Source organism: Chiloscyllium punctatum, chromosome 38 (genome assembly GCF_047496795.1).
Source record: "Chiloscyllium punctatum isolate Juve2018m chromosome 38, sChiPun1.3, whole genome shotgun sequence".
Taxonomy (NCBI): domain Eukaryota; kingdom Metazoa; phylum Chordata; class Chondrichthyes; order Orectolobiformes; family Hemiscylliidae; genus Chiloscyllium; species Chiloscyllium punctatum.
Window position 1 is genome coordinate 71,859,661 of NC_092776.1, and position 23,019 is coordinate 71,882,679.

Genomic DNA, 23,019 nt, shown 5'->3' on the forward strand with positions numbered 1-23,019 from the left:
TCTCTCAGTGAATGGCTAGAATTTTCTCACACAAACAATTGTGAAAGTTAAATGTGGGAGTGTAATGCCTGGGTTACTCTTCGGAGGGTTGTTCGGGCCTGTTTCCACATAGTAGGGAATCTATAATTCCATCTCAAATTATTTTAAAAGAGGGCAGATAGATTTTTGAAATATTGAGCAGTTGAGGGCTATGCGGATGAAGCATAAAAGAGTTGTTGAGGTCTGGGTTGGCCCAGCCATGCTCTGATAGAATGGGGGGACAAGCTGAAGGCGATGAATGACCTACTCCTGCTCCGATTCCTTGAGGCTCCGTTTCATGTTTTTTTTGTTTCCAAAGAAGACCGTGATACAATGTGCTAAAGATCTCAGATGTTGTGAAAAGGAATGAAAATGGGGTGTTTATGTACTGATTCAGATGGCATTGATTCATCAATCACAGCTATACAGTCATGAGTAGGAAGGCAATTCCCTCCATGAATAAAGGAAATCTACTGCAGAGCTCACACAAAGGGAATTCTTCCCCTCAGCAAACTCTCCTATCACATTACCCAACATAGCAGCTCAAGCAGAACACACTGCGCATGCTTTAGTCATCAAAGGCGACCCTGGGTGATTGATGTCAGCACCGGACCAATGAAAGGTCGGTGGGCGGAACTGGAGGACCGAGCGGGAGGTTGATCCTCCAACCAATCAAAATCAAACTAAACCATGCGATCACCCTCGCGCGCGGAGCAGAGTCGCTGTAATGAATGCTCGGGAAGTTATGGAGAGAAAGGATACGGTAAGGAAAGAAATAAACTGGGAAACGGGAGAAAAACTGTGTTGCTATGAGCGGAGAGGTTTTACAAACAAATTGTGCACGTTGGAAAACACAAATTTGAACGTCCCAGTCCCGTGTTTGCAGTAAATGGGGAATAGCCTCAGTGCGGCTGCAGGTCTGAGTGAGCGCCGCCATCTTTATTCAGGACAACGATTCACTGGACACGTTCGGAGCCGCCATCTTTGTAGGGGGCAAGGTGCAGCCAGGCGCATGTGCAGCCTTTCTCTCGTAGAGTCATTGTGATCATATCAGTCAATACTGCTCTGATTCACCTCTGGGCTCCCTCATGACCACTTTGTCAATATCAAGCTTCCTCAGTCTCGAACCATGGGTGTATTTTTGGTCTGTTTACTACTGTATTATTACTTTTATAGACCCTTTGTAAATGAGTTTTTCACTGCGGCCCAGCCCCTGACCATGTACTGCTCTATTATCAGATTACTTTTTTCTTGAATATTTTTGACAGTCAAGAATTCTTTTTTTCCAACAAGCAAGTGTATTTTCCTTCCATTTCTGTTTATCAAATTCTGCACCATTTTCATTCCCTGTAATCCGTTTTGCACTCCCTGAAACATCAACTGTGTTTCTCCTTCCACAGATACCAGTGATTAATGCCAAAGCCCTGTTGCTTGTGGAGAGGATGATGTTTGACTTTCTTGTACAGCTGCAGTTTGTGTGGTGAAGGTGCTCCCACAATGTGGTTGGGTAAGAGACATTACAGATTATTCATTACAGCAACAGTGATGATTTGAAAATAATGTCTAAATCAACAACACTTTGTATTTTTATTGTCATGCTTATAATTTCACAAAAATAATGTTGAGAACTTTAGACATAAGGCCAGAGATGGAGATATTAGGTCAGGTGACCAAAAGCATTGCCAAAAAGCAGGTTTTGAGGAATGTCTTAAAGGTGGAAAGCAGACCTGTGAGGTTTTGGCTGCAAAGTTCAGACCAAGCTGCTTCAGCAACTGTAGAAACAGCCACACAGGTGAAGTAATGAATTAACAAATGGTTGGGAGTCTCGATGAAAATGGGTTTTCGAGGTCTCAAAGTGTGTGTGGTGCAGGGAGCTAGGGATTATCACAGCCAGGAATTAAATCAAGTGTGAGAATTTTAAATTGAGGGATATTGGCCAGGTGCTGGCAGGTGAGACTAGATTGGGTTGGGGTATGTGGTCGGCATGGACGGGTTGGACCGAAGGGTCTATTTCCTTGCTGTACATCTCTATGGCTGTATGCTGTTGATTATAATTAGGAGCCTTTTGATGAATCAACAAGCAGAGATTTAGACTTTCATGAGATTACAGGGAGGTTGAATGTGGGAAGCTGGCCCTGAGTGTGTTTAGAAAATGAAGTCTGGAGATAACATAAAGTGGATAAGATGACATGAGCTGAGACAAGGGTGGAATCAGCTAGAAATAGTGATCTTGTAGTGGGACTGGGCTGTCACCCTCACCTCACCTCTGGGATTCAGTTAGGTGTCAGGTTGTGAATCAGGGCGGTAACACAATCGGGAGCTGAGTGGCCCTGGTGGAGCCTAAAATTAGTGTCACTGAGCTGACTGTTGCTGAGCAGCTGCTGCTTGGTAGCCCTGTTGATGACATCTTCCATCACTTTACTGCGGATCGAATGTGGACTGATAGATGGAACTTGCCTGGGTTGGATTATCCTGTGTTTTTGTGTTGAACATCGCTGGGCAATGTTCCACATTGTCGGTAGATGCCAGTGCTGGAGCGGTACTTGGCTTGGTGGGTGGCAAGTTCTGGAGCACAAGCTATCAGTGTTATTGCCAGAATATTTGCCGGGCCCGTAGCCTTTGCACTACTTAACCATTTCTTGATGTTATTCAAACTGAATCGAACTGGCTAAAAACTCACATCTGTGATGTTGGAAACCACTGGAGAAGGCTGAGATGGATCATCCACTTGACACGTGTGGCTGCAGATTGCTGCAAATGCTGTCATCTTATCTGGTGCATGGATGTGTGAGACCCCTCCATCAGTAAGGGTGGGGATATCTGTGATGCTTCCTGCAGTGAGTTGTTTAACTGTCCATCACCATTCACAACTTGGTGTGGCAGAACTGCAGAGCTCTGATCTGTTCCACTGGATATGGGATCACTTAACTCTGTTGCTTGCTGCTGATGCTGTTTGAAATGCAGATAGTCCTGTTTGGTAGCTTCACCAGGTTGGCACTTCATTTTTAGTTATGCCTGGTGCTGCTCTTGGCATGCCCTCCTTTACTGTACATTGTGATGGTTGAGAGTGGAATTTACAATCCCATGAGATTATAGATTGCGCTGGAGTACAGTTCTGCTGCTGTTGATGTCCCACAGTGCCTCAGAGATACCCAGTTTGAGATCCTACATCTCTTCAAAGTCTATCCCATTTAGAACGGTGATAGTGTCACTCAACACAATGGCGGTTTTTCTCAACTTTAAGGCAAGACTTTGTCTCCAAAAGGAATTTGTGATGGTCGCTCTTACCGATACTGTCATGGAGAGATATATCTGCAGCTAGTCAATTCATAACAATGAGATCAAGTATGTTTTTCCCTCTTGTTCGTTCCCTCACCACCCACTGCAGACTCAGTTGGGTCCTTTAGGACCTGACCAGCTCAGTCAGTAATTCTGTTGCAGAGCTCGTCTCGATTGTGGATATCGAAATCCTGTACCCAGAGTATGTTTGATACCATTTTACTTCCTCAGTGCTTCCTCCATATATTGTTCAACATGAAGGAGAACTGATTCATCAGCCGAGGGAGGATGGTACGTGGTTACCAGCAGGAGCCGTGAGACTTCCTGGTGTCCGGAGTCAATGCTGAGTACTCCCAGGGCAAATCCTCCCTGTCTGTACACCACTGGGCCACCACCTCTGCCTGGTCTGTCCTGCCGGTGGGACAGGACATATCCAGAGATTTTAGGAGAAAGTGAAGACTGCAGATGCTGGAGATCAGAGTCGAGAGTGTGGTGCTGGAAAAGCACAGCAGGTCAGGGTGATGAAGGGCTTAGGCTGGAAACGTTGATTCTCCTGCTCCTCGGACGCTGCCTGACCTGTTGTGCTTTTCCTGCACCACACTCTCTATCTAGGGATGGTGATGATGGTGTCTGGTCATTGTCTGTAAGGGTTGATTTTGTGAGTATGACTATGTCAGGCTCTTCCTTGATTGGTCGGTGAGACAGCTCTGCACATTTTGGTCCCAAAATCCAGATGTTAGTCTGGAGGACGTTGCACCATCGAGAGGGCTGATTCTGTGGTTGTATTTTCTGGTGCCTTGATAGATACCAAGCGGTCTATCCAGTTTCATTCCTTTGTTGAGACTTTGCAGTGATTAATACAGAGAGTAGCTGGCTGGGTCACTGTCAGGTTGGCAGGATGTTTTCCGCCATTGACAATGATTCCATGGAGATCAGGAGATTCCTAATTCCAGTTTTTTTTTTCTTGAATTCAGACTCCACCATCTGTCAAGATGGGATTCGAACCAGGACTTCAGTCGTTTGTTTTAATATTTTGGATAAACGTTAAATACATTAGGTTTGTTCACTCACTTTAAATATCACTTACCCAGGTTTTGTTTCTTTGTGAAACACTGTTCATCATCCTGTCTCCTCCAACATTCTCTCCAACAACAAGAGTTTGGAGCACATGGAGTTTCTCTGTCACTCAGACTGAGATAATCCGATCTGCTGTTTCCCTCCCTCCCACTAGCCCACGGAGCCAAACTGCGTCACGTAGTGTTCCTGGTTTTTGTCCTTAACTGACATCTTTCTCCAATCTCATGTCAAGCCTTATCAGAGCTCATCTTGACCCTTTACCCTAATCTCACTAAACTACAGACTTTCCAACTCTCTTTCCTCCTCCTCTTCATCAGTCCCCCTCACCGATTCACAGATATTGTTCCTTGTTCTGTCTTTTCTGGTTATGGTCCTTCTCTCCCAAAATCCTGCTCCATCTCCACTCTCCCTTTCCTTTCTGAATTTCTTGCATTTGGTGTCCTTGGTCCCTCCTGTATCTCACGTACAATGCCAGGAGGTGACATCGTGCAAAAGCACCATGTTGGGTTTCACATGTGCACTGACGATGCCCAACTCTTCCTCCCCATCATCCCTCTCCATTACTCCAATGTTACTCAGTTATCAAACTGCTAACCACACTCCCACTACTCGATTAGGTGCAGTTTCCTCTTATGAAACATTGTAATGGTTAAACCCATTGCCTTACCAATTCCTTTCCCTTATTGCTGAGCCCCTCCCTCTCCCTGGGAACTGTCTGAGGCAGAACTACACTCTTCACAGTATTGCTGTCATATCTGACCCCAAGCTGACCTTCTGATCAGACACCTACACAATCACAACACCAGGAATTCCAATCTCTTAAACGTTGTTTGTCTCCTCCTCACCCCAGCTCCATTGCTACTGAAACCCCTTACGCGCGTCTGTGTCGCCTTAAACTTGATGAATCTGAAATGGAACCCTTTATTGCGTGACTGACACAGAATCTGGTTTCGGACTCCCCCGTGATGGGAAACATCCTCTCACTATTTATCCTGTCAAACGCCTTAGGAATCTGGTGGTGGGGTATGATTGTAGGTGGTGGAAATGGCAGAGGATGATGTGTTGTATCTGGATGGATGGTAAGGACTTGGGGAGGGTTCTATCCTTGCAGTTGGAGGTTTGGATTTCAAAGACAGAGGTGCGGGAAGTGGAGGAGACACATTCGATGGTATTGACTATGTGGGATGGGAAATTGCAGTCCTTGGAAAAACTGGCTTTACTGGAACACTGCAGTAAGCGTGAGACAGAGATGTTGGCCAGGGAACAGGCTCGTGTGTTAAAGTGGCAGGCAGCTGGAAGCTCGGGGTCTGTTTTTGCAGCAGAACGTAGATCATCAGTCGCCATTTCCGCCACCTCCACTGAGATGCTGCCAGACACAGGTTCCTGTCCCCTCCATTAACAGATATGCACCCTCCCAGCCAGATCATAATCCACTCCTTTGTCTTTCCAAATGTTCCAGTCTCTCTTTGGGTTCTGTCCCTGCCTATTATTTACTCTTTAACCCCTATCTCCTGCAATACAAAGATCTGCAGGTTAGTTGAATTGGCCAAGCTAAATTTCCCATAATGTTCTGGGATGTGTAGGTTAGGTGTATTAGTCAGGAGAAATGTAGAGTAATAGGGTAGGGGAATGGGTCTGGGTGGGATACTCTTCGGAGGAACGCTGTGGAACCTTTGGGCCGAATGGCTTGTTTCCACAGTGTCAGAATTCTAATTTTCCCAGCTCCCATCGGTTCTGAGGAAGGGCCACTGGACAGATTTCGGTTCCCAGATGCTGCCAGACCTGCTGAGCTTTCCCAGCACCTTCTGCTTGTTGTTCCTGATTGACACCATCCATACACCTTCTGGGTTTAATTCAGACAGGGGGAGGATCCCACCACTGACCTCACAATGGGGTCCAGCTGATTGATGGCAGCTTCAGACCAATAGGAAAAGGTGGTGGGAGTGGTGGACCAAGTGGAACCAGCTGATCATCCAAACAATGGGAGTGAATGAGGGGCGTGGCCAGTGGGATGACACATCACCAGTAACTCTGCCTGTGCAGCGCCACGTGACACGGCCGTCGGTGAATGTGGGAGACGCAAACAGGGAAGGGGAGAGTGGCCTCGGAGACGGAGATGATGAATCACTTTTTTTTTCTAGTATGGCCATATGCAATCTCATGTTTATATCTTTTTTTCTTTTTTTTTATTATCACCCAATCTCCTGTTATTTTTTTTTAAACTGCGGTAGTACTTATTTTTTCCCCAGCACCCATGGTGTGTGTGTGCAGGTGTGAGACACAGTGAGAGACACAAAGTGCACGAATCTTTATTCAATTTCCACCACCAGGAAGATAGGAAAACGCCCCAGTGGCCAGTGACAAGCACTGCCCTTCACATCAAAGGGCAATGCTGTGTGATCAAAACAGTGAAGGGGAGGGTAGGGACTAAATCAAAATAGAGTTGGACGGGGAAATAATGCACTCCACTCCCTGTGGCGCCCACCTCTCCCTGAACAACTCCAGGGTGTTGGTGGACACCGCGTGCTGCTTCTTCAAGGACACCCGGGCTCTAACGTAACCCTGGAAGAGGGGCAGGCAGTCGGCCCTAACGACCCCCTCCACGGCCCGCTGCCTGGACCTGTTGATGGCCAGTTTGGCCAGGCCCAGGAGCAGACCCACGAGGAGGTCTTCAGATCTGCCCTCCCTCCTCTGTACCGGGTGCCCAAAGATCAGGAGCGTGGGACTGAAGTGCAACCAATAGCAGAGGAGGAGGTTTTTAAGAAAATCAAAAATGGAGGGCAAATGCCCACACCCAATATATACATGGTCCACGGACTCCACAGCGCCACAGAACAAGCAGTTGGGCTGGGAGTCCGTGAACCACCGCAATCTGCGGTTGCAGGAGACTGCTGCGTGCAACACCCTCCACCCCAGATCCCCGAGAGAAAGGGGGAGGACTCCCGCGTAGAGAGCCCTCCACTGGGGATCCCCACCGGCCGGTGGCAAGTGGGCATGCCAAGGTGTGTCCGGACGGTGGATGAGGGAGAAGAGGTGGACGGTGTGCAGCAGCAGTCTATACAGGGCCCTTCTTTTCACATCTTTGAAAGAAACAAAATTAAAATTCCGGAGGCGGCTCAGGTTGTGGGGCACAGGCTCCCGCGGGAAGTATGGGACCTTGGGGCCAAATGAATCACTTTAGACTGGGAAGTTTCAATTACCCTCTGTGCGGGTCGTTAGTCTGAATTAGAAACTCTCGGTCCCGCGTTTGCAGCAGATGGGAAAATGGCTGCGGCCCTTAGGCGGTGATAGGTCCTGGGATATGGTCGCCATCTTTATTAGGGGCAAGGTCCAGGTGAGGCACATGTGCATGTCCTCTTCCTAGGATTGGGGGTGCGATTTGAAGAGAGGCATTTACACATCAAGCACATACCAAGCGAAAAGTGTGTCTTTATATTCTTCCTGCACTGACTGTGAGTTTTGTTTTGTGAATTCATTTCATAGGATATTAAATCAGAATAATTGAGGCTGGGATCTCAAAAGCAAGTTTTTACAGTCAATGGAGTCATCAGGATCTGAATATCATTGGCTTTTAACTGTGGAAGGAGTAAGTATTGTCTGATCTGTTTGTGGTAAAATATCTCCAATATTTTTGTTAAGCAGAAAGATGTACAAATTCTGGGCCATGCAGCAGAGGAAGGAGATATTGGCCTGAGAGGGAGCACAGATTTATCCAGATTACACCTCGTCTCTTTGTAAGAACTGTCAGATTTAGACCCAATCACCCACTTCATGATGTTAACCTGTAAACTTCATATTTTCAGTTACCTGCAAACTTCCCATTAAAAGTCCTTTTGGACTCAAATTCCAGCACCTTTCCAGGTGGAATGTTCCAGCTTCTGACAACGGTCTGTTCATTCAGAAACTGCTGAGGTCCATGTTGACTCTGGGGTTACAAAGGGCTGAGCTGAAAGGTGAGGTGCTGTCCCTGAGCTCCCATTGAGATGCATTGGAACAGTACAGGAGGCTGAGGGCAGTGTAGGTGTGAGCAGACAATGAAAATGATGGCTGCACTGTGAGGGCTGCTTGGCTCAATGAGAGTGTTTTGGAGTTGGGTGTAAACAGAGGGAGGTGAGACAGGGAGAAGGTGAAGCTGAAACTCCGTTTTAGTTCAGGCCGTTCAGAAATTCACATGGTCCCAATGGGAACAGTCAGTTTTTAAGTGATACCTGTGGAATATTTGTTAACAGTTTTTAAATTATTTTTCCTGAGGGCACTTGAGAGTTAACCATATTGCTGTGGGTCTGGAGTCGCATGTAGGCCAGACCAGGTGAGGATGACCGTTTCCTTCTCTACAGGACATTAGTGAACCAGATGGGTTTTCTAACAATCAACAATAGTTTCATGGTCATCATTCTCCTTTCCATTCTAGATTGTATTGAATTCCGATGCTGCCATCAGCCATGTTGGGACTCTAACCCTAATCCTCGGAACACTGTACATGTCACTCATCTGGCAGGAATGCCATTAAGCCATTGCCTCCCTCTTTAACAATGTTTAAAAGAAAGTTCCATCATTCTACGTGTACAATTTGAGATAAAACACTGCAATGTCCATGTGTCAGGTCAGCCTCTCCAAAAGGTCAATCAACAGAAATTTGTTTGGGGGTGAAATATTTCTCTTTTTTTGGGCCAGTTTATGAAACAAAAATGAATCTAAATAAAAATCTTATGCCACGGCCATGTAATTTCTGAAGCTGGAGGGGGATTACAGAGACAGGGAGGGTTGTGGGGCCAGAGGGGGATTGTTGTCCAAACATCACTGTGGTGTACATGGACTGCAGCATTTCAGGGAGGCGGTTAACCACCACTTTCTCCAAGACAAGTAAAGGTGGCCAATAAATACTGGTCTGGGCAGCAAAGGCAACCCCCAGGGAATAAAACCAAGCAGTGACCTCTCTGAGCTGACTGGCTGTGAAGTTACAAACCTCTCTGGAAATGGAGTGGGCAGAGAAGAGAAACACTGATATTTCACAGCTGGCCTCAGAGAGACCTCACCCTTGGAAGTCCTCAGAGCCGGGGATCAGCTCAGTGAGGTTCAGTCTCTTCAAATATCAATCTTAGTCGGTTTTATTTTATTAAATCTACAATAGTGAGTAAGGTGAGGATTTCTTTTTAATGTCTTAGGGTCTCTTGATGAAATGTTTAAGGTATAAAACGTAAGCATTAAGTTATTCTCGGGCAGTATTTTCCGAGCAGTAAGACTGTGCCTTTGTCTTGGTCTGTAGATTGTTAAGGCGGAGAGATGGCCTGTTGTAGAGTGGCGTGCTGTTCCTGTCGGATGTGGGAGATTAGGGAGAGTTTCGATGACCCTGATGATTATGTCTGCAGCAAGTGTGTTTGCAAGTCCTATTGGAACGCATGGATTGGTGGAGGAGTGATGAAAGGCAGTGAGGAATTGAGAGGAGCTGGGGGGTGTGATAGGTCGCAGTCTCAGGATTGCAGGATACTGCAAATACAGATGGGTTACCTCCAGGAAAGGTAGGAGGGGTAGGTCAGTACTGCAGGAGTCTCCTGTGGCTATCCCCATCTCGGACAAGTATTCTGTTTTGGAAAATGTAGGTGGTAATAGACTTTCAGGGGAATGTAGCACTGACTGCCAAGTTACTGTGACTGAGACTGGCTTCGAACATAATGTGAGATATATCCAGTTCCACACGATCGATGGTGAGAGGGGACTCTCTAGTCAGAGGCACAGTCTGCCGTTTCTGCAGCCGACAGTGAGAGATCAGAATGGGGTGGTGCTGCCCTGGTGCCAGTGTCAAGGATGTCTCACAGAAGGAGAATAATATTCTCAAAAGGGAAAATAACTAGTGGGAGGACATTATACATTGGTACCAATGGCATAGGAAGGGGAAAGCATGGGGTCCTGACGAGCAGGGAGATTTTCTCGTGCCACTCGGGAGGCATTAAACCTGTGAGGGATTCAGGGTAAACCGAAAGAGATAGTGAGAAAAGAGGGGAGTAAAGGACAGGTGGGGATAGAGTGAGAAGAACAGTTGGATAAAGCATAATGACCTGGCTGGGGGAGGGTGATCCGCTGTTAATGGAGACTGTTAGTGGCTAACCATAGGTAGTGTGTAAGGGCAGGCTATGAGAACGAGGCCTGGTGTGTGGGGTAGTGGGGCTAGGACATGAGGTTGTTAACTTATGGTTAGCCACTAACTGTCTCCATTGTAAGCTGTTGCCCACCTATATCACTCCATGATTGGAGCTGCCGAGGACACAAACCTTTGGAATATCCTCCTGAACCCCCTCTGTCTGCCTTAAAGATGTTTCTAAAAATCGTTCTCTTTAATCATCGTTTCCATCATTCCTGAAGCATTTTAGGAGATTTTTCAATGTGAAAGGCTCCATACAATGCAGGTAGTTGTTGTTATTGTCTGACATCAGGAGAAACAGGAATGAGCCCCCTCTCTCTTACACCTGATGAACAGCAGCAAAATCAGGAAGCACTGAGCATGCTCCAGCCCACAATGGGTCTCGGATTATTGATGTCAGCGCAGGACCAATAAGAGTGGGGGAACGGGGGCTTAGAGGTGCTAGTTGGTCCTTCAACCAATCGGAGTGAATGAGGGGCGGGACAATACTCAACCACGTGATAAAATTCACTGACAGCACAGTGTTGTTGTGACCAAGGCATTGGAAATGTGTGAAGGTGAAGGGCAGGGGAAAGGAAAGACATATTGACCAGGAAGAGGAGGAAATTTTCATGGTATGGGATGAGAGATTTTACAGAACTTAGTGCACATTGTAAAACACAAAATTGAAAATCCAAATTCTTCACCATTTTCCCTCCCTATCATGCATTTTGCACTCCCTGAAATATCAACTGTGTGGTTCTCTCTCCACAGATACCAGTGATCAGTGCCAAAGCCCGATTGCCTGTGGAGAGGGTGATGTTTGACTTCCTTGTGCAGCTGCAATTTGTGTGGTGAAGGTGTTCCCACAATGTGGTTGGGTAAGAGCTGTTATAGCTTATTCACTCAGCAACATTGAAGAGTTGACAATGTATGTGCAAATCAACAACAGTTTTTTTTTATCATGTTTATAATTCCATAGAAATACTATTGAGACCTTCTGACATAAGGCCACAGATGGGGATATTAGGTCAGGTGATCAAAAGAATTGCCAAATAAGCAGGTTTTCAGGAGTACCTTAAAGGAGGAAAGCAGGTCTGAGGGCGTTAGGGTGGGAATTCCAGACCGTGTTGCCTTGGCAACAGTAGAAACAGCTAGACAGGTGAAGCAATGAATAATACTGGATTAGTGGTGCTGGAAGAGCACAGCAGTTCAGGCAGCATCCCAACGAGCAGCGAAATCGACGTTTCGGGCAAAAGCCCTTCATCAGGAATAAAGCTTTATTCCTAATGAAAGGCTTTTGCCCGAAACGTCGATTTCGCTGCTCGTTGGATGCTGCCTGAACTGCTGTGCGCTTCCAGCACCACTAATCCAGTATTTGGTTTTCAGCATCTGCAGTCATTGTTTTTTACCCCGAAGCAATGAATAAACACATCGTTGGGAGTCTGAAAGAAAATGAGTTGTCGGGGTCTCACAGGTTGTGTGGTGCAGGGAGACAGGGATGTTCACAGCCAGGAATTACATCAAGGGTAAGAATTTTAAATTGTTGCTTGTTAATGGGAGCCTTTTGATGGATCAACAAGTTTTGGTACAAGTGAGCATTTAGGCAGTAGGGTTTTAGATACTCTTGAGATTACATGGAAATTGAATGTGGGAGGCTGGCCCGGAGTGTGTTTGGATAATGAAGTCTGGAGATAAAACAGGGATGGACGAGTATTTCAGTAAATGAGCTGAGACTAGGGTGGAGTTGGGTGATGTCACTATTGTAGGAATAGTGCTTTTGGAGTTGGGCTGCTCCTCCTCCTCCTCACTCCCCCTCCCCAATTCACAGATATTGTTCCTTGTTCTACCTGTCTGTCTTTTCTGGTTATGTCCTTCTCTCCCATTCTGCTACAAACTAATATTTGACCCCACTGTTGTTGGAAAAACCTACTCCATCCTGACTCTCCCTTTCCTTTCTGAATTCCTTGTATTTGGTGTCCCTTAAGGATCTATCCTTGGTCCCTCCTGTTTCTCACCTACATACTGCCAGGAGGTGACATCGTCCAAAAGCACCGTGTTAGGTTTCACATGTACACTGACAATGCCCATCATCCCTCTCCATTACTCAGTTATCAAACTGCTCATCACACTCCCACTACGCGATTGGCTGCAATTTCCTGCAATGGAACATTGCAATGGTTAAACCCATTGCCTTCAGTTGCTATTACAAATCACTTTCCCTTACTGCTGAGCCCTTCCCTCTCCCTGGGAACTGTCTGAGACAGGAACCACACTCTTGACAATATTGCTCTCATATCTGACCCCAAGGTGACCTTCTGATCAGACATCTACACAATCACAAACACCAGGAATTACAATCTCTTAAAATGTTGCTTGTCTCCACCTCACCCCAGCTCCATTGCTACTGAAACCCCTGACCCGTGTCGGTGTTGCCTTAAACTTGACGAATCAAAAACAGAACCCGTGATTCCGTGACTGACCCAGAATCTGGTTCCAGACTCCCTCATGATGGGAAACATCCTCTCAGTATTTACCCTGCCAAACTCCTTAAGAATCCTACATGTTACAATGAGATCCCCTCTCATTCTTCCCAAATCCAGTGAGTAGAGTCCCAACTTCTTCAGTCTTTTAAAAGATAATCCCTGCAAACCAGGGTTCATCCCAGTCAATCTTCTGTGAAATGCCTCTGATGAAATGACGTATTTCCTTAAATAAAGGGACCAAACCTTCTGTCATTACTCCAGATGTGGTCTCACTCGCATTTTATAAAGTTACTCTCAGGTATATACTCCAAACAACTCCCTTTAAACTTGCACAGATGTTGTTGGAAATGCTCAGCAGGTCATGCAGCATCTGTGAAGAAAAATCAGTTAAAGTTTCAGGTCTGGTCACCCTTCCTCAGATACGTTAACTCTAATTTCTTTTCACAGATGCTGCTAGACCTGCTGAGCTTTACTAGAAACTTCTGTTTCTCTTCCTGGTTTACAGCATCTTCAGTTGGTTTGGTTTTCATATCCTTTAAACTTGCCATCTCTCTTCTAGAATTTGTCATTTCCACCTTGGAAAAAAGATTCACATTTGTTTGGACTCCCCAACCCTGGGGAAAAAAGAAACCATGACTAGTCACACTATCATTGAACTTTATAAAATTGCGAGAAGCAATAAAGCCACCTAAAGTGTCCAGTGCAGCAAGGAAACAGCCGCAGCCTATTCAGCCCCTCCCTATAGTTCAAATGTTCCAATACTGGCAACACCCTACTAAAACTTTTCTGAACTCTTGCAAGTTTCCCAACATCTTTCCAATAGCAGGGAGACTGGAATTGAAAGCAGTCTGGGGATTCCAAAAGTGGCCGAGCCAATAAACTGTACACATGATCCCCCAACTCTTATCATCAATGCACTGCCCAATAAGCCAGCATACCGCACACCACCTTCACCGACCTGTCTACCTTCAACCACACTTTCAATGACCTATCAACCCACACTGCACGGTCTGTTTGTCTGTCAACACTTCCCAGGAACTTGTCATTAAGAGGTTGAGTCCTATTCTGGTAACATCTTTCTGAAATCAGGGAGACCACAATTGAATACAGTATTCTAAAACTGTCCTCCCCAATGCCCTACTCAACCACAACGTGCCCTCCTAATCCCTATACTCAGTGACAGAATCCCTACAGTGTGGAAGCAGGCCTTTCGGCTCATGAGACCATACCAACCATCGGAACAGTATTCCACCCTAACTCTGTAACCTGCCATTACCCAAAGCTCATCCAGCTAACCTGCATGGCTTTGGATTTGTGGGAGGAAATTGAGAGCACCCAGAGGTAGCCCCCGCAGACACACAGGGAGAATGTGCAAATACCACACGGACAGTGGAATCGAATCGAATCAGCGCATTCTATTCAATGTTAGTGTCCGAAATGCCACGTTCAGCAGCTGATCTCCCTGAAACTCTACTTTCCAAGAACTATGCAGTTGTTCTGAGCCCTTCAGAGGGGATAAAGGTGAGGAGGAGAAAACAGGAACAGGATGGAGTTGTAAATCTATAAAATAACTGTCCGTCTCCCCCACACTGTCTGCTCCCCCCAGTCTCCCCCTACTCTGTCTGTCCCCCCTCCCTCTGTCAGCCTGTTTTCCCCCCGTCGGTCTGTTCCACCTCTTCCCCACCCCCACCCCCATCGGCCTGTTCCCCTCCCCCCTCCGCCAGCCTGTTTCCCCCACTCCCCCCGTCTCCCGTCTCTTCCCCCCATTTGTTGGTTGCCTGCCCCCCCCCAGGTCTTTTCCCCCTTTCTGTCAGTAGCACCCCACTGTTCCCCTCCTCTCTAATCCAACTTTTTGTCCCCACCCGTCTCTGTGACACCCCTCGCTATCCCCCCTCTCTTTCCCCACCCATTTCTGTCCCACCCCCCTCGATCTACCCACGCCCTGTCTGCCTACCCTCCCTCCCAGTCCCCCAGTTCTGTACTCCCCCACTGCAGGGCAAATATCTTGTCTATTTATCCTATCCATGCCCAGCCTGAATTTAAAAATCTGTTTCAGGTCACCATTCAGCCTCTGACGCTCCAGGGAAAACAGCCTATCCAGCCCTGGCAACATGCTATAATTCTTTTCTGATCTATTTAAAGTTTAAGAACATCCATCTGATCGGAAGGAGAACAGAATTCTATGGAATATTGATTCGGCAACTTTTGCAATGTCCTGTACAGCCGCACTATGACCTCCCAACCCCTATACTCAATACTCTGACCAGTAAAGACAAGCAGGCCAACTGCCGCCTTCACTATCCTATCTACTTGCTACTCTACTTTCAAGGAACTATGAACCTGCACTTCAAGGACTCTTTGTTTAGCAGCACTCCCCAGGAACTTACTATTAACTGTATAAGTCCTGCTAAAGTTTGCTTTTCCAAAATGCAGCTGCTTGCATTTTTCTAAACTGAACTCCTCAGCTCATTCACCCATCTGATCCAGATCCTCTTGTACTCTGAGGTAATCTTTTTCACTGTCTACTACACCTCCCATTTTGGTGTCATCTGCAAACTTACTTACAATACCTCTTATGTTCACATCCAAATCATGGATATAAATGACGAAAAGTAGTGGATCCAGCACCGATCCTTGTGAGACTCCACTGGTCACAGGCCTCCAGCCTGAAAAGCACCCTCTGCCTTCTACCTTCGGGCCAGTTCTGTACTCCATGCGATCTAACCTTGCTGAGCAGTCTCCCATGAGGAACCTTGTCAAACACGTTACTGAAGTCCATGTATATCATGTCCATGCTCTGACCTCAGCAATCCTCTTTGTTACTTCTTCAGAAAAACTGAGTCAAATTCATGAGATATGATTTCCCATGCACAAAGCTGTTATTAGTATCCAGGATTTAACTCTGTACATTGGGGTCTGCGTTGCCCAGTTATAGATGTTAATATTCTGGATGAAGTTCAAGTACCCCAGCATTTTGTCAGTGACTCTGTATTGAGTCTTGTTTATGTAACCAACACAGGTGAGTTCCTTTTGAAAGGTAGTCCCTGTATCCCTTGCCCACCAGGAAATAGTGTAAATGTCCTTACCTCTGGATGAGGAGGATCAGGCTCAGAGTTGAGTAACAGCATCTTTGAAGAGGCTCATTAGTAAACCTGCCCAAGCCACCAGTCCATACTGTCTCCCAGCTGTCCCTGCCTGATTCTCCAAACAGAACCATCCTGTAGTTTCTCTCCTGTCAGACTCTCCCATTGCTCAGTTTGTCCAGGATCCCCTCCTGCTGCTGCACTGCTCCTGTCCCTCACTGACCTGTCCATCCCCCAGTGTCCTCGACATTCATTCATTGTTTACAATCCCATTGTCCCAGTCCTCCAGCCCCGCCCCCTCCACTCTATAGAGACGGCTGAGTGGTTGGCACTGCTGCCTCACAGCACCAGGTACCCAGGTTCGACTCCGGCCACGGGCGACTGTGTGGGGTTTGCGCATTCTCCCAGTGTCTGAGGGGGTTTCCTACGTGTGCTCTGGTTTCCTCCCACAATCCAAAGATGTGCAGGGCAAGTGAATTGGCCATGCTAAATTGCCCATAGTATTAGTTACATTAGTTAGGGGGAATGGGTCTGTGTAAGTTACTGTTTGGAGGGTCAGTAAGGACTTGTTTGGCCGAAGGGCCTGTTTCCATACTGGAGGGATTCTGATATATTGGGCAGCAGCTGCTGTCAATCACCTGGACTCCTGTATGATCGGGAGCACGTGCTGTAGGAGGGGAGACCAGTGCACGGGCGCAGTGCTGGCCAATTGTGGGAGTATGCGCAGTATCGGTCAGTGCCTGGGAAGGAGGCTGTGGGTGTGAGGGATTAATCTATCATTAGCAGCTTCATCCCTCTGGGAGCAGGACCCTGGGGAATGGCCCTTCTCTTGCTACCCTGACATGTGATCAGACTGTCAGTGGTGCAGCGTTTTGCAGAAAGTTATCAGAACACTTTTGTGAAGATTCAGGGTTGTTATGGAAAGGGACAAGGATGGGCCTGCAGTTAGAATTCTAATTTGGCTCATTTTAGTAAGATGGGTCTTGGCCAGAGTGTGCAGGAAGCAGTGTATGCAGGATGGTTCTCATCAGGAGCTAGGAAACTGAATTCGAAGAGAGAGTGTGTGTGAGAACTGGGTGTGGAGGAAAGGAGTGGGGGGATTGGTTTGGATTTCAGTTCACAGAAGAGAGAAATTGTGAGACTGAGGTTTAAAGCTTTGGGGGAACAATTGTCTTATGAATTTCCATCCTGTATTAACAGTGCTAACTTGTGTGCTCTGTTGTATGGTACTGAAAGGGTGGATTTGCGGATGAGAAATACAAATGGAACTTCATGTTCCGATCTGATGGTTACTTGATCCGTGCCGATCTGAATATTATTGGACTTTTCATCTGGAAGGAAAGGTGTGCATTCTGTCCGTGGGCGAATATTTCAAATCTGTGTGACTGCAAAAGCCCTGAGACACAGCCAAGTCCATGTCAGCATGGTGAGTATGGAGAGAGGTTTTATTTGTTTTTGAAAGTCTGAAAAGTCATGGCACATTTCCCAGGAACAATTAGGCCACAACTTTGCTTTGTAGAAGGACAAGTCTTTAATTAACCATGCAACCAGCAAGACACAAGGATACCTGCACCATGGGAAAGACTATGAAAACGGGATTGTTGTAAAGGAGTTCATTCTCGATCATGGATTGTAATCCATTGACATTGTCACATCGGTTCCAGCGCTGTGGGGAAATACTGGAAATATGATGAATGTAATGTAGGTTTCAGTTATTAAACTGTAAAAAGTGCAGAACAATTTACAAGGATGTTGCCAGGGCTCAGGGGTCTGAGTTACAATGGAGAGGTTGAACAAGTGAGGATTTTATGTTTAGAGCAGAGGAAACTGAGGGGGTTCTTTTCTAGAAGTGTATAAGACCATGAGAGGCATGGATAAGGTGAATGCACTCAGTCTTTTTCCCAGGAACTCAAGGATTGGACGGATTGATTGGATCAGTTTAGGGTTAGAGGAGAAAGAATAAAAGGGAAGCTGAGGGGCAACTGTTTTACACAGAGGGTGGTATGTATATGGAATGAGCTGCCAGTGGAAGTGGTTCAGGCAGGAACACACAACAGGTAAAAGACATTTGGACAAATACATGGACAGGAAAGGGTCAGAAGCAAATAGGCCAAGTGCAGGGAAATGGGGTTAGCGTGGATGGACATTCTGGTCGGCATGGGCCAGTTTGGGCCAAAGGGCCTGTCTCTGCTCTAGGATTCTATGACTCTCAGTGCATTTGCTATTTCTCCCCCTAACTCTGTTGGTATCCTGGGATGTATTCCATCAGGGCAAGGAGACTTGTCTACCTTTAGCTCCATTAGCATATCCAGCTCTAACTCTTTCACGATCATGGTTATTATCTAGGTCCTCAGTCTCCTTATCAATTACTGGCATGTTCTTCGTATCCTCCACTGTGAAGACTGACTGCTGTGTACTCATATTCCTGAACCCTGCTGGATAGGAATAACTAGGCACAGAACTCTGAGAGATCTTCTTTGAGTCTTTATTGATGAGACACAGCAGTTACCTGGATAGTGTACATGCAAAACACCTCCAGGCAGCATCAGGTAACTCCCCACCTGTCCGATGTAAAGCTCCCATTCTTATACCTTTGTGGTTTAGGACTTTGAATAGAGACTGTTTCTCAGTATTATCTCCATGGCAACGGCAGTTAGAAAGTCTAGTTCAGTTCAGCACTTTGTGGTTAAACCACACACCCCTCCCTCACACCCCCGTGGCTCCCTCAAGTATCTGACAGGCACTTCAGTTTCAGTGGGGTATCTCTCAGGATTCTGATGTGGGGGAGCCGGTGGTGGGGTCGATAAAGTTTAAAAACCACACAACACCAGGTTATAGTCCAACAGGTTTATTTGGAAGTACAAGCTTTTGGAGTGTGCTGTGATTTTTAACTTGATCAGGATTATCTCTATGGTAACAGATAAGTGCTTCAACAATTAGAGGCCATATGTTCCCCGAACAATAGGTTCCCCTCTAGCAGTATAAACTGTTATTCCAGCCCTGGGGATAGTTACTCATCACTTTTCTCCCCCAATCCCATCTCGCTTTCTGTTGATCTTTAAAGTTTTTCTGATCTCCTTGGTCATTGCCAATCTGTATGCCTTCTATTTCAGTTTGATAGACTCCCTTATTTCCTGAGCCACCCGCGGCAGATTATTCCTTTTCCTACAGTCCTTCCTTTTCACTGATATATACTTTTGCTGAGCACTTCGAAAAATTGCTTTGATATTCCTGCACTGTCCGTCAACTTTCCCACCATAAAGTCTTTGTTTCCAGTCTACATTAGCCAACTCCTGCCTCATCCTATTTAGTCTTCTTTTGTTTAAGCACTGGATCTTGGGATTGGATTTAATCTTCCAACTTTCCATCGTTGTTCTGAGTTCAACCAGATTTATCAGAAGCCTTTTATCAGATTACAAGGTGAGACGATGTTTCCTGGGAGTTTTGGTTTTCATTGTCAGTGACCTTGGCTTTGTAATAAAGTACAGGATGGATATTCACAACAGAGTATGCTGGACGCTGCGAATGTACGACACAATCTAAAACCATAAATCACTGTCTCCCCTCAGTTTAAAATTGCAAAATCATTACCCCCTACACACTTCCTCACTCTCTAAGATTGGAATGCTAATCCACCTGACTATCTGTCATTTTCCGAAAATCTCCTTTGGTGAAGGCGGTGATTTTTGGATTCAGCTTTCCAGTTATTACCGTAAGAAGATAAGCACTGGGCACTGGAGAACCAGCCCCACCATTTAATACGGTGATGATTGAGCTCACATCAGTCTCAGCTGGATTTTCCTGCCAGCTCTCTCTCACCCTTCAACCCATTGCAAATTCAACATCTGTATCTCTTCATTAAGTTGGCACATTGTCCTGGCATCCACCGCATTTTGAAAAGGGAATTCCACAGATTCACAACACATCGAGATAAGTACATTCTTCCACATGAGAATATAATAGAGTCCCTATAGTGCAGAAACAGGATATTCATCCATCGAGTCCACACCAACCCTATGATAAGCATCCCATTCAGACCCACCCATTCCCTGTAACATTGCATTTCCCGTGGCTAATTGTCTAACCGGCACGGGCATGGACACTATCAGCAATTTAACATGGGCAATCCACCTAACCTGCACATCTTTGGACTGTGTGAGGAAACTGGAGAACTGCACAAAACCATGCAGATATGGGGAGAATGTGTAAACTCCACACAGTCGCCTAAGGTCCCTGACGCTGTGAGGCAGCAGTGCTCGCCACTGAGCCACCTCTGCTTTACACCTACTGCCCCTTATTAACCTCCCTATCCCCCATTTGGCTGAATCTATGTTCCTTACGTCAGAAATCAGGTTGTCTAAGCAGATGTCTCAGTAAATCCCAGTGACAGCCCAAATGTCCCGTGTGTCTGAATGGGGATCCGATACACAACATCCTCCATCCCACACTTTTCATTCACATTCCAGAATCAGGGCTCCAGTGGCTGCATGAGAACTGCAAATCCCAAATTCCAAGGCAGGGACCACGCGTCTGTGGGGAAACCTGGCACAAGTACAGAATGTGGGTGGGTTTGGGAGCATGTGCTTTGGGGTAACTAGTGGAAAGTATTTCACACTGATTGTCTGGACGAGGAACGTATTTGTTTGTAGTATTGATCTGTTGGAGGGTCAAAGTGTCACCACACCCACATGGGACCAAGTTCCATTCCCAACTTGTCATACACTGGGAATTGACCAATGAGAAACAAAAAAGGATGTGACCCATTTTCCCAGACTGAAGATTCCTGTTCTGTCCAGGATCTGCCACCTCCCTTTCTGTTTCCTTTTGTTTCATTCTGCTGTTACATTGTTGACTTGCAGCAACTGAAGGGAAAGGAAGTGAACCCAGAAAGGGTGCAGAGTCTAACCAGGGATGGGAAGTGGTGCCATGGATCTATTTATCAACAACTCTATGAGAATGGGGAGGGTGTACATTTGGGGTAGTAGAGTCAGAATGGTGGGAGAGTGTAAGTGGGCTGGAGGGTTACAGCTTTGGGGGAAGAAAGGGGAAAAAGATATTCCAGAGAATCTAGAATTGTCTGTTCTGAATTTCTAATCTGTACATATTCCTTTATGCAGGGTGCTAGATGGTGAAGATTTGCAGATTGAAATCTCAACATCAATTGCCGATCGTGATAAAGTTAACCAGCATTTGAAGAACCAAAGATGGAGATTCACTCGGCCAGAATCCTACAACACTCTCTCTCCCAGCATTGTCGGTCTCTCTGCACCAAATGGACTGTGAATGGTTCAAGACAGCAGCTCCCTACCATCTTCTCAAGGGTAACGAGAGATGGGGAATAAATGCTGGCTGAGCCAGTGATGCCCATATCCTGGAAATGGGTTCTATCTCTAGTTGGTGAAACCCGGTTGATGTTACTGCAGGATGATGAGGGAGGCTGAGTGCATCCTCCAGGAGGCAGCATCATCACATTACCCCTGCCTACACCCACACAATAACACACCAAAGCAACTGGAACAAAAGGCAGTGAAGCCAAAGGAGGATTTATATATAGTTCTTTGAAATAAAGTCATCAAAGGGGATTGGAACACAGCAGGAACAGGAGATTGAGTTGCATTGTTAGCTGTTTCCCCTTGAATGGTGGAGCAGGATTGAAAGGCCGAATGGCCTCCTGCTATCTCCCAGGTATGTATATAGCCATGGAGCCCGGGTAGGAAGAAGTGGGCAGGGATTCTCCAGGAGATTGCACTTCCACATCAGTTTTCAGTGAGGTATGGTTTGATGGATTTTATTTCACATTTGTCTTTAACACAAGGTTTATGAATTTGGTTTTAAAATATTGTAGCTATTTATTCCACAATAAATAAAACTAAAAGAAAAGAAATGAAACTATCTGAATATGACAGTTTTGAAAAATTTCAAATGCCTTGTAAAACAAAATCCTGTCTATTCCCGGACACCATCACTTTCCAGTTACTCAAACTCCAGGGAAATATTCCCTCCCTGTCTGAACCTTTGGTTTGATTTAACTGCTTTTCAGTTCTCCTTCTATGAGCTGTGAAGTGTTCTTTTTCCCCCCATTTCTCCGACCCAGACATGTTATCACACACAGCTGAGCAACCTTCCCACGTTCATCATTACACCATTTTGGGTTTTTGTTAATATATAATCACCAGCAATAAACCACCCGTGTAACCAATTGAATATTTACAAACAAAGCCCATTATGGGCAAAGCAAACCATTACAAATGACAGAGTGGGAAGGGACCAAATCAAAGTAGAGTTAGGGGTGTATCCCCTGCGATGCCCACCTCTACCTAATGACATCGAGAACATTGATACATACCACATGCTCCTTCTCCAAGGACACCCTGCTTTATCCTCAATCATAGAATAGAATCCCAACAGTGTGGCAGGAGAGCATTGGCCCATCAAACCCCACCAACCATCCAAAGAGGATCCCACCTGGAGCACTCCATCCCTGTAACACTGCATTTCCCATGGCTGATCCACCGAGTCTGCATAATCCTGGGCACTGTGGACAATTTCGCACAACTGATCCACCTAACCCACAAATATTTGAACAGTGGGAGGAAATCAGAGCACCTGGAGGGGGTCCAAACAATCATAGGGGAATGTGCAAACTCCACACAGGCTGTTGACCAAGGCTGAACTCCAACCGTGTACCTGGTGCTGTGAAGCAGCAGTGCTCTAATCCCAATTTAAATCAAAACAAACGATCCCTGCTCATTGTCACGTTGCTGTTTGTGGAGACTTACTGCCCAGAGAGACATCCTGAGATTCAGAAAGAGACAATATAAATTCAGTCAACTCCAGCCGAGTTAATGTGATTAACAACCACATCAATACTCCAACAGTGCCATCAGACCTCGTACCTACTCTATCATTTACGATTTTTAACCCATGGGAAGTTTGTTACCACCTTCGATGACAGCCA

General features: G+C 46.1%; 1 long non-coding RNA gene across 1 annotated transcript; it reads left to right on the forward strand.

Annotated features, from left to right (window-relative positions):
* The first annotated feature begins 712 nt into the window (after nt 1-712).
* LOC140463741 (uncharacterized) lies at nt 713-21,870 on the forward strand. The gene is made up of 5 exons (XR_011954767.1): nt 713-781; nt 1,419-1,525; nt 11,267-11,373; nt 17,298-17,487; nt 21,179-21,870. It is a non-coding gene; the product is annotated as an uncharacterized lncRNA (long non-coding RNA).
* Nucleotides 21,871-23,019: the final 1,149 nt, after the last annotated feature.